The 13,326-nt window shown below is 44.5% G+C and overlaps 1 pseudogene; it reads left to right on the top strand.

The window, feature by feature from the left end:
- Positions 1-9,070, top strand: part of LOC133381958 (zinc finger protein 493-like) — a 31,285-nt pseudogene extending 22,215 nt beyond the window's left edge.
- Positions 9,071-13,326: the final 4,256 nt, after the last annotated feature.

Raw genomic sequence — 13,326 nt, 5'->3', positions numbered from 1 at the left:
GGGGTCTGAGGAGGCCTTCTTCAAAATTGGGGTTATTACTGCCTCTTTAACGGCAGATGGCGGATGGCCTTCATCAAGAGATGCATTCACCATTGCCTTAATCCACTTGCCAAGTTTGCCTTTACAGCTCATAGTAAGCTATGCTGGGCAAGGGTCGAGTATACAAGAAGTTGGTTTAAGCGAGGATAGGGCCCTGGTGATTTCCTCAGAGGAAGGAAGCTGGAAACTATCCCAAGACCCTGAGGGTTTGATGGTCATTTCTGGTTCCTTTATTGAGGCTGTAGCAGGGGGAATAGAACTCTTGACGTAATCAATTTTGTCTGCAAAATGTTTTGCGCAGTCATTACAGGAGGCCAAGGCATGTTCTGTCGGGTCTGGCGCAGCTGGCCTCACCAAGCTCTGGACCTCCTGAAACAGTCTCCTTGGACAGCTTTCCACGGCAGCTATGGAGGCTGCAAAAAACTCCCTTTTTGCTCTCCTCATCGCCGTCCAGTAGGCGGCCGCTGCTACTCTACTCCGAGTTCTGTCTGCCTCTGCATGTGTCTTTCGCCAACGGCGTTCAAGATGTCTTACCTCCCACTGTAAGCCACGCAACCGTGGGGTGTACCAAGGTGCTGTCCCTGTTCTTTGAATAGGGACAGTTTAAACTTGGTTAACTTGGCAGATAAAATGTACCCTACTGCATATGCTCAAGATCTATTGCAGGTGGCAAGAAATTGTGCCACTGAGCAAGATGCACCTTCCGTTGAAGCAACTTTCAGAATGGTGAATGCAGGGAATGTGTATGATTGGATAATAGTGATTAAGGCTCTGTTGCCAGGGATGAATGTGTTAAAGGCATATGTGATGGAGAGTCAAGGTGTAGGGGAAAGCCCAGAGGTTTATGTGAATCGGAAGAAATTCCTTGCACATTTATCAGGCCATGTCAGACTTCGGGGAGATGGCCAGTGTGAGGATAATGACAGAGACTTTCTGGAAGCCGTGCACATGGGGTTAAATGCTCAAACGAAGTTAGCAATAGGGAGGATGGATCTCGAAGGTGTTACTTGGCAGGAGTTGAGTGTGGCTATTTAGCAAGTCTCTGAGCTCCTTCGAGAGGTTGGAGGGGGGAAAGCCGCCACTGCACAGAAGAAGGTTCAGCTTGAGCCAATTGAAACTGTCACATAGACCAATCAGTGGCCTCATTCATCTGTTGTACCCAACTCAAATTGGGGACCCTGGGGGAGAGGAAACTACCACCCTCTCTTGGCCCCTGGTTCCAATCGGGGGAGACAGGAGACCTGGGTTCAATAACTCCAGCAGCAATCACGGCAACTTTTCTCCCTCCCACCAAAGTAATGGCCCTGCTCAGACCCGATTTTGGGGATCCCTTCCATAATCAGCTGTGGTAGATGTTTAGTAATTTGGGAGAAAATATGGCTCAGTTCCACAAGCAACCCACTGAAGTTTTGCTGAATGCTTTAAACAAGACAGCACAGGCTCCCATGGCCCCCTCCACCTGTCCCCCCCACTGCTCCTACTGCCACTATCCAGCTCAGCTCAGAAGAGCAGAGGCAGGCCGTACAAGATGTGCACAATCGAACCCAGGGCTGCCCAGTTCCTGTTGCTCCAGTCACATCGGTGTCTATGTTAGCACCAGCTTTGTGGGGCAGAATGAATATGGAGGCCACCACTTAGGAAATGGGAACAGTGGCTAGAAAACCAGGCTTGGTTCCTGCAGATAAATCCAGCCTGCAAAAACCAGGGGTCTTTAGTGCAAACTCTGTATCTGCTACCAATTATATAATCAGTTTGATTCCTATATTCACCACCTGGTGAATCTTAACAGGTTAACATTTGGTTTCTGTATTAGAGCTATGAGTTGCCAGTTTTATTTCCCAGCTGCGGGTAATCAGAGGCCCACCCTTGTTGTTGTTGTTATGTGCCTCCAAGTCGACTATGACTTATAGTGACCCTATGAATCAGTGACCTCCAAGAGCATCTGTCATGAACCACCCTGTTCAGATAGTTCAGGTCTGTGGCTTCCTTGATGGAATCAATCCATCTCTTGTTTGGCTTTCCTCTTTTTCTACTCCCTGCTGTTTTTCCCAGCATTATTGTCTGTTCTAGTTATTACTTTAAGAGCAGCTTTCACCTCACATTCTAAAATTTCTGGTTCTTCATTACATGGTTTATCCATGAATGAATCTGTCATCCTTGCATCTCTTTTATAGAGATCTTCAGTGTATTGTTTCCATCTTCCTTTTATTTTATCTCAGTCAGTCAGTGTGTTCCCCTGTTGATTATTCAACATCCCTACTCTTGGTCTAAATTTCCCTTTCATTTCTCTATTTTTTTGGAATAGGGCTCCTGTTTTACCCTTTTTGTTGTCCTCTTCTATTTCTATACAGTAACTATTGTAATAGTTCTCTTTGTCCCTACGTACTAGTCACTGTATTGTTACATTTAGGGTTCTAACTGTGTTCCTATCTCCTCTTGCTTTTGCTTTCTTTCTCTCTTTAACCATTTGAAGAGTTTCTTCAGTCATCCATTGAGGCCTTTCTCTTTTTAACTAGAACATAAGAACATAAGAAGAGCCTGCTGGATCAGGCCAGTGGCCCATCTAGTCCAGCATCCTGTTCTCACAGTGGCCAACCAGGTCCCTGGGGGAAGCCTGCAAGCAGGACCCGAGTGCAAGAACACTCTCCCCTCCTGAGGCTTCCGGCAACTGGTTTTCAGAAGCATGCTGCCTCTGACTAGGGTGGCAGAGCACAGCCATCATGGCTAGTAGCCATTGATAGCCCTGTCCTCCATGAATTGGTCTAATCTTCTTTTAAAGCCATCCAAGCTGGTGGCCATTACTGCATCTTGTGGGAGCAAATTCCATAGTTTGACTATGCGCTGAGTAAAGAAGTATTGTCTTTTTGCATTCTTCCCTGATAATGTCCCTGACTTCAGTCCATAGTTCTTCTGGTTCTCTGTCAACTAAGTTTAAAGTCTCAAACCTATTCCTTATTTGATCTTTATATTCTTCTGGGATGTTTTTTAAATTGCATTTTGGCATCGTGACTGCTTTGTTGCTGTTGTTTAGCTTTACTCTGATTTTTGATACGACCAGTTCATTATCTGTACCGCAGTCTGCTCCTGGTCTTGTTTTTTAAGAAAATATTTAAGTATATAATCCATTTGATTCCTATATTGACCAGCTGGTGATGTCCATGTGTACAGTCGTCTTTTTGGTTGCTCAAAAAATGTGTTCGCAAGAAACAAATCATTAGCTTCACTGAATTCAATAAGTCTTTCTCCTGCTTCGTTTCTGTCTCCTAAGCCCCATTTCCCCACAATTCCTAGTTCTTCTCTTTTCCCTACTTTTCCATTCCAGTCCCCCATGATTATCAGCATATCTTGTTTTGGTGTGTGAACAATTTCTTCCTGTAATTCTGCGTAAATCTCTGCAATTCCTCTCCTTCTGCATTTGCTGTCGGAGCATAGAGTTCGATGATGGTTATGTTAATAGGTTTCCCATTAAATCTTATTAATACCACTTACTCAGACTTTGCATAATAGCCCCAAATTGCTTTTGCTACATCACTTCTCACTATTAAAGCAACACCTTTTCTTCTTAATTTCTGATTTCCTGCATAAAATATTTTGTTGTTGCCTGATTGAAAATTTCCCATTCCTGTCCATTTTAATTCACTCACGTCAACTGTTGAAATGTTGATGCGTTCCATTTCTTGCTTGACAATTTCTAACTTTCCCTGGTTCATGGTTGTCACGTTCCATGTTCATATTGTGTGCGTCCTACAACTCTGGACTCTCCTTTCACATCTGTGCGCATCAGCCTCTGGGCTTCCTTTCATCTTTGACCCAGCTGCATCATTAGTCACAGCGCTACTCATACCTCCTTTGTTCTGTCCCAATAGCTCAGTGAGTGCCATCTGACCTGGCGGTCTCATCTTCTAACACTTGTATTGCAGGTAACAGGGGGCTAACATTTTGGGAGGGAGGGAGGGGATGCGAGCTGCCCTCTGGCAGTGGAAAGGGCCATGTTCCTGTCAGACAGGATCTATCCTAGGCTTGTAAATTCCAGGTGTGCATAAGTACTGGGCTGTCCATCTTAAATGGACGAACAAGAGAGAGGATTTTTGTTAAAATTGTCTCTCTCTGCATCTCTTTTCACAACCTGTTATCAAGTACCTACTGCTAAACTAACTCTGCACAAGACCTCGAGGTTTGACAGTTAAACTCTGATATCAACAGAACTCCCAGAAATATATTTTCAAAGTACAAATCATAATATATCAACAGGATTTGTCCACAGCATTTTATCTCCTTTCTATTTCATTCCATCAGGATACAGCTGGGGGTCCAAGGCTGAGGAAGAACCATCTGAATTATCAATGGAAAAAGCTGAGGAGCAGATGCAGGAGCAGAAACTGAGGAGTCAAGATGGAGCAAAGAGACAAGAGGAGCGACAGACGCACACAGGGGACAAACCTCATAAATGCTTGGAATGTGGAAAAAGCTTCAGTCTGAGTAGCACCCTTACTTTGCATCACAGAACTCACACAGGAGACAAACCTTATAAATGCTTGGAATGTGGAAAGAGCTTCAGTCAGAGTAGCACCCTTACTTTGCATCACAGAACTCACACAGGAGACAAACCTCATAAATGCTTGGAATGTGGAAAGAGCTTTAGTCAGAGTGGCCACCTTACTTTGCATCACAGAACTCACACAGGAGACAAACCTTATAAATGCTTGGAGTGTGGAAAGAGCTTCAGGTGGAGTAGCAACCTTACTTTGCATCAAATAATTCACACAGGGGACAAACCTTTTAAATGCCTGGAGTGTGGAAAGAGCTTCAGGTTGAGTAACACCCTTACTTTGCATCACAGAACTCATACAGGGGACAAACCTTATAAATGCATGGAGTGTGGAAAGAGCTTCAGTCAGAGTGGCCACCTTACTTCACATCAAAGAACTCACACAGGAGACAAACCTTATAAATGCTTTGAGTGTGGAAAAAGCTTCAGTGAGAGATGCGCCCTTGCGGTACATCAAAGATGTCACACAGGGGACAAACCTTATAAGTGCTTGGAGTGTGGAAAGAGCTTCAGGTGGAGTAGCAACCTTACTTTGCATCACAAAACTCACACAGGGGACAAACCTTTTAAATGCTTGGAGTGTGGAAAGAGCTTCAGTCACAGTGGCCACCTTACTTCCCATCACAAAACTCACACAGGGGACAAACCTTATAAATGTTTGGAGTGTGGAAAGAGCTTCAGTCAGAGTAGCACCCTTACTTTGCATCACAGAACTCACACAGGGGACAAACCTTATAAATGCTTGGAGTGTGGAAAGAGCTTCAGTCACAGTGGCCATCTTTGTTCGCATCACAAAACTCACACAGGGGACAAACCTTATAAATGCTTGGAGTGTGCAAAGAGCTTCAGTCACAGTAGCACCCTTTCTTTGCATCAAAGAACTCACACAGGAGACAAACCTTATAAATGTTTCGAGTGTGGAAAGACCTTTACTCGGAGTGACCACCTTACTTTGCATCAAAGAACTCACACAGGAGACAAACCTTATAAATGCTTGGAGTGTGGAAAGAACTTCAGTCGGAGTAGCTCCCTTACTTTGCATCAAAGAACTCACAGAGGAGACAAACCTTATAAATGCTTTGAGTGTGGAAAAAACTTCAGGTGGAGTAGCAACCTTACTTTGCATCAAAGAACTCACATGGGGACAAACCTTATAAATGCTTGAAGTGTGGAAGAGCTTTAAGCAGAGTTCAACACTTTCTGTGCATCAAAGGATCCATACAAGGAAGCAGGGCTACCAACAGGATTTTCTGGGCTCAGTACTCTATGCAGATTGGGCCCTCTGCTGCACTCCTCAAAAACACACATTTGCATAAAATGTGAATACGCTTCATGTCAAATGCAAATTTGTAGCCTCTTTTGCAGATGTGAGTGGAGCACCAAAAATAATTCAGTGGTAACACTCAAATAACATCTGGTATAGCATAATGGGGAGGAGAGCCTGGCTGGGAGTCCAGAGTCTCTGAGTTCAAATCCCCACTCATGTCTCCTGGATGTCAAGGGCCAGCTAAAGATCACCCCACAGGGAGTGGCTCAGGGGTTACGTGCCCTGCCACCTGTGCAGCCATGGGCAAGCTGCATAGTCCCAAGGAGACCAGTTGCCCCCCAGCTGGCAGTTGCTGACAAGGAAGAGGCTGGCTTGTGCGGCTGTGGCAAGCTGAGCAGGCCCTAGCCAGCTGGGGAGGACTAGCCTCAGAGGGAGGCGATGGTAAACCCCCTCTGAATACCGCTTATCATGAAAACCCTATTCATAGAGTAGCCATAAGTTGGAATCGACTTGAAGGCAGTCCACTTCCATTTCAACACTCAAATAAGATATCCAACAGAAAGAATATCAACAGATGAAGCTTTCCCCATGATTCTATACTATAAAAAGGCAGATATTAATCTGCCTGCCACATTATTATGTAGCCACGAGAGTGACTGTATACTATAGTCAGCATGGATTTTTTGCATTCCGCAATGTTAAATTGAAAATTCCCCCATGCCATTCTGATGCTTCCCAAAAACTCATTTCAAAACAAAACCTTACAAAACATAGTCCTGAACTCAGAAACGCTTGCTTAACAAGCCTCTAATTTTTCATGGCAATAAACAAAACAGTCTGAGAGAATAGAGAGTTCAAAGACTAAAAAGAGAGGGAAAAAAACCCCAGAGCCCTTTTCGACTTTTTATAATCTGTTGAAATTCATTAAAAATCAGCCAGGTTCACAGAGTACCTGTAATCCTATTACTGACCTTGCCCCATACTCTGACCTTCATCTTCTGCAGTTTAAAAGTTAAAAAAAAAGCCTGGCTGATTTTTAATTAATTTAAGAAATTTTGCCTTGAACTCAGTGATAATGTCGGGCATGCTCAGTGAAAACCAACTGTCAGAATTCTAAAACCCAGACTCAGAGCTGCTGGGCTTGGCTAATCAGGGGGCCACACCCAAACCAGGCCTTGATTTCACGTGAGACAGTCATGGCTTCCCCCAGATAATCCTGGGAAGTGTAGTTTGTGAAGGGGGCTGAGAGGAGACTCCTGTTGCACTGAGAGAGCTCCAGTGGCCAGAGTGGTTTAACAGTCAGCCACTCTGATTGAAGGTCTGTGAGGGGATCAGGGCGTCTCCTTTCAGCTCTCAGCACCCTTCACTAACTACACTTCCCAGGATTCTTTGGGAGCAGCCATGACTGTCCAAAGTGGAATAAAGGCCTGGCGTGGATGTGGCCTAGGACAGCTTTGCTTTAAATTTGGGTGGGAGGCTACATGTGCCTGTTGTAGAATAACAAGATGGGGAAAACTGAAAAATGATACTGTTCACAGTGTTTTCCTTTTGGAAAGGAAAAGGGCTTCCCCTCTGCCAAGAGCCTGGCCACCCAAACTCCTTCCCTCCCGTTCCTGCCCTCTTCCTCCTCCTCCCCCAGGTCAGTTTCACCTATCCTGATTGCACAGGAGTACTGAACTCAGAAAGCATGCAAATGATCATACCTGCCTCCCCCCCCCCCGCCTGCTCCCATCCCCTTCCTTCCCCTTCCTCCTCCTCCCCTGTACTCAGTTTCACCTATCCTAAGCATGACTGCAGGGGAGGAAATCCAGTAAGCATACAAATGATCAATCCATTCTCAGGAAACTTGCACAGGATCCCATTTCTTACCTCCCGGATTAAAACACAGAGAAATTCACTAATAGGCAAAATAATCCTTGCGGTTTAAGAACATACCTCTAGCCCACAGATATTTCTATCAAACTTTATAAAGCAGGGAAATTGGGCAGCTATAGTGAATGCACCCAGGGAGCAGGAGACCTGACCTCCTCTCTGAGATATTGCAGCGCCCTACAAATCTGTAAAAATGTAAGCACAATTTGGGTTGGTCTTTCACAGTCCAATACACTTCCTGTGCAGCTTGGAAGAATTTGGTAACGTGTGCCTCTGAGCATATGGTGAGTGGTGGCCTATTGGTGAATACTGTCTACAGTTCTGGTTGCCTGACCACAAAAATAGCATTCTAGAGGTGGAAGAGGTAGAGAAATGGGCAACCAAAATGCTCAAGTGTTGCAACAATTGGGGATTTTTGCTGTAGAAAAATAGCTTAGAGGAGACACAATAGAAGTGTATGATCACACCAGACCTTTAAAGCACATTCAGCACAAATGTAAAGCACATGGCTTCCCCAACGAATCCTGGATAATGTCTGCCTCTGAGCGTATGATAAGTTGTGGCAACACCTGCCATCTCCAAAGATGGAGAACTATTTTTGTATGTTTGTTGGTGTTCTTCTCACTTTGCTTCTTTCCTGTGTTACTACTGTTTCTACAGAGAATCTAACCTAGAAAATTATCTTTCTCTCATTATTCATCCTAGAAATCTGTGTCAAATTTATTTTTAATAATTTCAAAGCCTTTTTATTGGTCAATGTCATGCGATGGCGAAGACAGCCTTTTGTGTTTCAAACTGGAGGTTATGGTCTATTTCTATTTTGGGTGTGTGATGGAAAAAGAAAAACCACGTGAGGAAGGAGATTTCTGATTATTGGGTTTTGGTGTCATTTCTTGCTTTATAATCAATATAATATTGCTAGCTTAAAAGAAATTAGTTATATGAGGTTTAAAAGTAGAAAATATATTAAGGAACTATGTTTCACTAGAAACGAAAGTAACAACTGCTGACAGTTTGCGATTAACTTTGATCAGCAGCTGCAAATATTGCAATGTAGCAGAAAGAAATGAGGAGTATATGAGGCTCTGGGACTGTCTAAGTATCTTGTGTTACTTTCCATGTAAACGTGATGAAATAAAGAGGCAAGGCCCAGATGCATCTAAAGGGGCTAGGCCAAAATACATGTTGATACATGGTAAAGGGGAAGGGGGCTGGATATGGACAAATCTAGAAGGGAAATGGGTTGGATATAGATGAATCTAGCTATGTAAGATTGATTATAAAAAGCTGTGCTGTGCTGTGATTTGGGAGAGTGGGTTTTGCCTTGTGCCTGCTCTCCCAACAGCACTATTGGTCTATGTATTTTGGGCAATAAATTCTGTTCCTTGATGCACCTCCATTTGTCTGGAAAAAATTTCCTTCCACACGGAATTCCAAAAAATAGTTGTGAGGACTTTATTTGCTTAGCTGTCGCCAAGGAGAGGACTCCACATGACACACAAAGAGCAGAAAAAATGGAGCACTCTCCTCAGAGCAGCTTGATTGGTACTTATAACAAAAAACTTGTTCCGAGCAGGCATCACATGATACGATGAGGGGAAACTTTTACAGGTGGCTCTATGCACAAGTTCTGCAATAACAGCTAATAACAACATCTCTTCCAGCCGTCCTTAGCAACCACCCCTTACACACACAGTAACAACAGTTATGGGGAGTTTCAGACCCCGACAACCTCCTTCTCTTAGCTTAACCACAGACTGTTCCACTTCCCTTCACCTGCTATTTTGGAGGCCTGTCAGTTTTTCCTTTGCACAGACAGAGAGGTTTTGGCTTTTCCAGAGGTGGGTGAGCACCCAAGATGGATGCTGAGGCCAAGGTGGCTGCAGAAGCCAAAGTGGCCTCTCAGTTGTCCAGTTTTTCCCCATCATATCCCCCCTCTGGCAGTTTCTAGCTGCCAAATTCAATATTCAATTAATGACATTTCATGTATTACTTTATCTACTTCCTGTAGATCCTCCATTGTTATCTCCATGTGCACCATTCAAACATCAGTTTTCTTGATGGGCTTAGTAGTCTTTTTCACACATTGTCTAATACAACATAATACCACCTGGAGCATGAGGAAGCATAATCCCATTATAACATATCTTAGCAGATTTTTTACTAGGCCATCTAGCCATTCACCTGGATTCGGTAGCCATCCCCACCAATCAAAATCGCTACTCCGGTCAACATAAGCTACTTCTGCTATTTGCTCAACATGATATATTATGGAGTTGGCATGGGATTCAATCTCTCCAACTGAACAGTTTATGACGTAGGAACAACATTCGCTCCCGATGATGATGCAAGTCCCTCCGTCCGTAGGGAGCAAATAGTCCAGCGCCGTCTTGTTTTGGAGAACTTTTCCTTATTTGGGTTTAGGTTGCAATAGGGCCATAGAGGCCGCAGGAAGAGCTGCTTTGGTCTCATTTGCAAGAATTTCCACCACAGATTGAAGCCTCAATACTCCAGAACCTACGGCGGCCGTGCCAGCCAATGGCAGGAAAGACCACCCTATTACTGAGCTCATCAAAGGCCTGCGGTTTTCTATGTCCCATTGTGCGGAGTGGCGGGCAGGTTTTGATTTCTCTCTTTTTTCTCTGATTGGTGAGGCTCTCTTGTTGCTCATTCTTTTAACTGGGAGTACCTAAGTGACCCTGACAGCTGGTATAAGCCAAGTAACATAGCAGGAGCCAATCCAATATTTTGGCAATACTTTATAGGCTTTATCTCCACAGAACCAATCATGTTCTACTAGAGCTTCCCGTGGGTCTTTGTGGAAGGGGGAAAGACCATATTTTCCATGGTTGAACTTACTACCTTTGGTAGTAGGGGCTCGCTATTCCCCACCAAGGGACACCACCACATGGATCATGAGGGTTGCTAGTCCCGTTCCGAAAACACGCTCCCCAGTTGTTCAGGTATTTACAGTCCCATGCCTGATGACCACCAGAATTGGTAAAGGCAGAACAATGGATTGTGTTATCAATAGAATAGTTACAGGAAGCATGAAAATAATGATAATGTTGGCAGAAAATGGGATTCTGGGTGTGGTTTTTTCTCCAGTCCCTTCAAGGTGCAATGATGTTTGCATTTACTTACACCAACCTGTATGCCTTTCTTTCCATTGGTCTGGTTTCCCAAAAACCAGAACTCACCCAATTTTGGCAGGACCTACCAAACCCCATTTCGTTGGGCCACAGATGCTATGTCCCAGGTAGAATTTTCGCTTAACCATTTCCATTCCATAGGCATAAAATTGGAATTGCTTTTTAATATGTTCTTAAACCTTCTTTTTAAAAATGCACGTATCTCTGCCATCAGCTAAGATGGCGGCAGGAGCTTCAGTACCTTAGGGAAACTGCGGCCACTATGAAATTCAACAGGGATAAATGGAAAGTTCTACACTTAGGAAAAAGAAACCAAATGTACAGTTATAAGATGGGGGATACTTGGCTCAGCAATACGACATGTGGGAAGGATCTTGGAATTGTCGTTGATCACAAGCTGAATATGAGCCAACAGTGTGATGTGGCTGCAAAAAAGACAAATGCTATATTAGGCTGCATTAACAGAAGTATAGTTTCCAAATCAAGTGAAGTACTACTTCCCCTCTATTCAGCACTGGTTAAGCCTCATCATAGAATCATAGAGTTGGAAGGGGCTTGTAGGCCATCAAGTCCAACCCCCTGCTCACAGCAGGAAATCCACAGCTAGAGCATCTCCCGCAGATAGCTGTCCAGCCTCTGCTTGAAGACATCCAGTGAAGGGGATCCCACCACCTCCCTAGGCAGTCGGTTCCATTGCTGAACTGCCCTTACTGTCAAGAAGTTCCTTATAATGTCCAATCTGAATCTACGCTCCTGCAACTTAAAACCATTAGACCTAGTCCTACCCTCTGGGGCAGCAGAGAACAAATCTGTACCCTTCTTTATGTGACAGCCCTTCAGGTACTTAAAGAGTGCGATCATGTCACCCCTCAGCCTTCTCTTCACCAGACTGAACATGCCAAGTTCCTTCAACCTTTCCTCATAAGACTTGTTCTCCATACCGGCTATCATCCTCGTCGCCCTCTTCTGAACCCGCTCTAACTTGTCTATATCTTTCTTAAAATGAGGCGCCCAGAACTGAACGCAGTATTCCAGATGAGGCCTGACTAATGCAGAATATAGTGGGACTATTACTTCCCTCGACCTGGAAACTATAGCTCTGTTTATGCAGCCCCAAACCGCGTTTCCCTTTTTTGCCGCAGCATCACACTGCTGGGTCGTGTTCAACTTGCGATCCACTACAATTCCAAGGTCCTTCTCACACGCACTACTGCTAAGCCGGGTATTTCCCATCCTGTACCCGTGCATTTTGTTTTTGTGGCCTAAATGCAGAATCCTGCATTTGTCTTTATTGAATGTCATTTTATTAATCTCAGCCCAATTTCCTAGTCTATCCAGGTCCCTTTGGATTTTATTCCTGTCTTCCATTGTGTTAGCTATCCCTCCCAGTTTCATATCATCCGCAAACTTCATAAGGCTTCCCTCCACCCCACCATCTAAGTCATTGATACAAATGTTGAAGAGTATCGGCCCCAGGACAGAACCCTGTGGCACTCCACTCAAAACCTCCTTCCAGCCCGAAGCAGAGCCACCGACGACCACTCTTTGAGTACGGTTTTCCAACCAGTTGTGAATCCACCTGACAGTATTTCCATGTAGTCCGCATTTGACGAGTTTGCTAATCAAAAGGTCGTGGGGGACTTTGTCAAACGCTTTGCTGAAATCTAGATAGATGACATCTACAGCATTTCCACCATCTACTAAGCTAGTGACCCGATCAAAAAAAGAGATGAGATTACCTTGACAGGATTTTTTCTTGACAAACCCATCTTGAATACTGCTTCCAGTTCTGGTCTCCACACTTCAAGGATGCAGACAATCTGGAACAGGTTCAGAGGAGTGCAACAAGGATGATCAGGGGACTGGAAACAAAGCGCTATGAGGCAAGACTGAAAGAACTGGGCATGTTTAGCCTGGAGAAGAGAAGACTGAGGGGAGATATGATAGCACTCTTCAAGTACATGAAAGGTTGTCACACAGAGGAGGGCCAAGATCTCTTCTCAATCGTCCCAGAGTGCAGGACATGGAATAATGGGCTCAAGGTGCAGGGAGCCAGATTTCGACTGGACATCAGGAAAAACTTTCTAACTGTTAGAGTCATATGACAATGGGACCAATTACCTAGACAGGTAGTGGGCTCTCTGACAGTGGATGCATTCAAGAGGCAGCTGGACAGCCATCTGTCGGAAATGCTTTGATTTGGATTCCTGCATTGAGCCAGTGGTTGGACTTGATGGCCTTATAGGCCCCTTCCAGCGCAACTACCAAGGTAAAATTTAAGGTAGAAGGCATACAGTCAGTGTCAGACTCTACCTTCAGTCCCTCCCAAAGACTATCCAGAACAAGATCATTTTCAGAAGTCTCCAGAAAACCAACAGGGAGAGAGCAGAGCGGACTTCTTGGGGTAGGGTATTCCAAAGCTTGGGGGCCACAGCTGAAAAGCTCTC

This window comes from Rhineura floridana, chromosome 3 (assembly GCF_030035675.1).
Source record: "Rhineura floridana isolate rRhiFlo1 chromosome 3, rRhiFlo1.hap2, whole genome shotgun sequence".
Classification (NCBI taxonomy): Eukaryota; Metazoa; Chordata; class Lepidosauria; order Squamata; family Rhineuridae; genus Rhineura; species Rhineura floridana.
Note: the sequence above shows the minus strand (reverse complement) of the source record. Positions and strands in the feature narration are given on the sequence as shown.